This window comes from Simochromis diagramma, unplaced genomic scaffold (assembly GCF_900408965.1).
Source record: "Simochromis diagramma unplaced genomic scaffold, fSimDia1.1 OVJJ01000421.1, whole genome shotgun sequence".
NCBI lineage: Eukaryota > Metazoa > Chordata > Actinopteri > Cichliformes > Cichlidae > Simochromis > Simochromis diagramma.
Window position 1 is genome coordinate 7,491,432 of NW_024387250.1, and position 2,836 is coordinate 7,494,267.

A 2,836-nucleotide genomic window follows, 5' to 3' on the forward strand; every position below is an offset into this window, starting at 1 on the left:
GGAAACAAAGTCACATTGGATATCTCGACTTAACGACAGAGTCTAACAGGATTTGGATTTCCAGCCTCAGACCTCCACAGAGAGTGGCAGGAGCTTCACCACTGAAAATCACCACTTTGTCATATTGCTCGTAATGACTGCCAGTTACTGAGTCACCTCTCCGATGGCAGAGCAACTGAAAATGCAATTTCAAGTGTTCAGAGTCTTCAGGGGGTGTTGGGAGAACCGACAGACCGTGGCGAAAGTGAGCATGCTCTGAACCGAGGATAAACCTTAGCAGGGAAGCGGAGGTCCGATAAGGTCGTCTTTTTAAGCACAGGTCACCTTGGCCTCTTGAGACAAGAGCGGAGGCCTGACGGTGGAGTGAATGACATTACATCTCGCCAGCAGTGATAATGGTGTCTGTGATGACGATAAGTACTGTTATTACAAGTATGACTAGCTTGATCTGGACCTGAAGTGCACTGATGACATCTAGATTCCTGAGATTGAAACTCGAAATGAAAATCCAAACTGTGCAAAGACTGGGCATTGGTATTCAGATGCAGTGTGAAAACATTAGAGAAATAAAAACAGAGGGGTGTGTGCATCTGTCTCCCTATTGACTGCAGTCTTAAATATTTTTATATCTACCGTGGCAGTTTTATTTTCATTTTTTTCTCATACCACCCAGTTTCCAAGCCATCCATTAATAGACAAAACACCGTTTACAATCCAATAACATTATCTTCACAGACTAAGTATGGTATTATGGTGAAAGATCACAGCACTGCTGAGAATAGAATAGAATTTGCCCATGAACACATGAATCAAACTGTTGTTTCTCTTGGCTCAATGTCATCAAGGGTTAGGGTAACATAGTAGATGGTGTTTTTTGATGGAGATGTCATGAAGCTCTAAAAATATTTTTTCACATATTGAGGGTACAGTGAGTAGGAACGTTTTACTGATGGACAGAGCTTGGAGAGAGGACAGATTGTAAAGCAGGCTGCCACAGCGTGGATGCCAGAGCAAAGACTGCATTTTCACATTTTACATGCTGGAAAATCATTCACAGATTACAATTTAAATAATGCCGAACGACTCTAACTACAAGCACCTAAAGGCAATTCCACACACAGCGAGCATCTCACCCCTCCAAATTCGCAAATCAAATGTAAGGTGACAGTTATTAAGAACACTACAGGATTTCTGTCCACACTGCAGACTGCTCACCTGCGTTATTACATTACCTTTTCAGACACATTAAGCTGCATACCATCTTGAGAGCCTTGCTGTGGCCTGTTTAATGAAGTCGGCTGAAACTAGAAGATGTTTAGAGCACAAGCTCACTCCTCCCCTCCCTGTCCCTCATTTGACTGTGTACAGTAGTAGTGTGTGGGAGTTTGGCTTGGCTGGCCAACCCGATCTCTCCAGGGTGCTAGCAAAGTCTCAAGTGTACTGAGGAACCAGCTCAAAATAAATATGCAACCTCTTTTTCAACCGAGGAATTATGAAGACCTCTTGCTCTTTTAGCAGGCATCACTAAAAAAAACTCCAGAGATGACAAAAATCTAGCAGTGACCTCTTATACTCTAATGTGATCTAATTAGTTTTATTTGGATCTCTCGTGCCTCTGGAGGCTGTTGTGGGCAGAGTCAACAAAGATCAGCACTGCGATCAGTCGTTTGACAATCTGCATGATGTAATTTGTGGGTTATATTTTATTTAAAGTTCAAAAGAGAGCAGTCACAACTTCAATCCTGAGTGAAACGGGATGAAAGCCTGAAGCTAACTTTACTTTTGGCTGTATTACAGGCCCAGAAAACCTACTTTATCAGTTAAGTTGTTACTGTGAGAAATCACAGTCCAACGTGAACATTCCAGACAGATTTCATGCAAGAGTTTTGTTTTGGTTTGATAGTTGGGAATCAGTTGGAAAAAGAGGAAGTCACACGTATTGTTGAATGCCCCAGAAACCATATGGTAGGGAAAAAAGATTTATTAATCTGTTACTTCTGCTTATTTTATTTTATTTTCCTAGGAAAAAACAATCCCTGTGGTCGTCCAAAGGATGTAGCAACATTTGAACCAAAACGTAAAACCAGGTTGTGGGCTTACAAGGTCAATACGTCTACCAAACCTAAAGTATTGATGTTAATGGAAAATGCTTTTAAAACAATTTTTTTGTGATGTGTATCGTAACAACAGCCCACAGATTCTCTCACACTTATGGCTCTCTTTAGCTTAATATAGCCTTTTCCCCCAGACTAAGTTCCATTGTTGAACCATTCGTGTGTAATGCCACTGCTCTTATCCACCCTCAGCTCTCACAACATCCTTTTTTCCAGCAGCGTTTTCAGCTATAAATGGTGCGTTTATTCAAAGAGCCCCAGTTTATTGGATTGGCTGACAATAAACAGCTGTATGGATGAGAGGCGGGATTACAGAACGACTAAAGCATCAAACATGAGAGAGACTTGTTTGAAAGGTAAAAAAAAGAAGACCTACAATGAAAAAAGAAAGCTGTAATATTCACAAGTTTCTATTCCCCTGTTTACGCAATAATGTTGGCTCAGAAAATATATTAAGAAATGCCAAAAGTATATGTCGAAAGAACTTTAAGCCTGTCTTGTAACTTTATCAGTAGAGTATTGCACAAATTAGCTGTATACTGGAAGCGAAACCATCTTCTGACAGAAGCCAGGCCTCCTTACACTGCTCTTTATTTATCCAGCTCAATGTGTCCATCTGCTGGATGTTAGTTAGATCTGCCATGACGTCATGTTCAGGTTCAACAATTTCACAGAAAGACGGGGGGGAGTCAATTTGAAAGAAAAGGCACAAACAAGTCAAA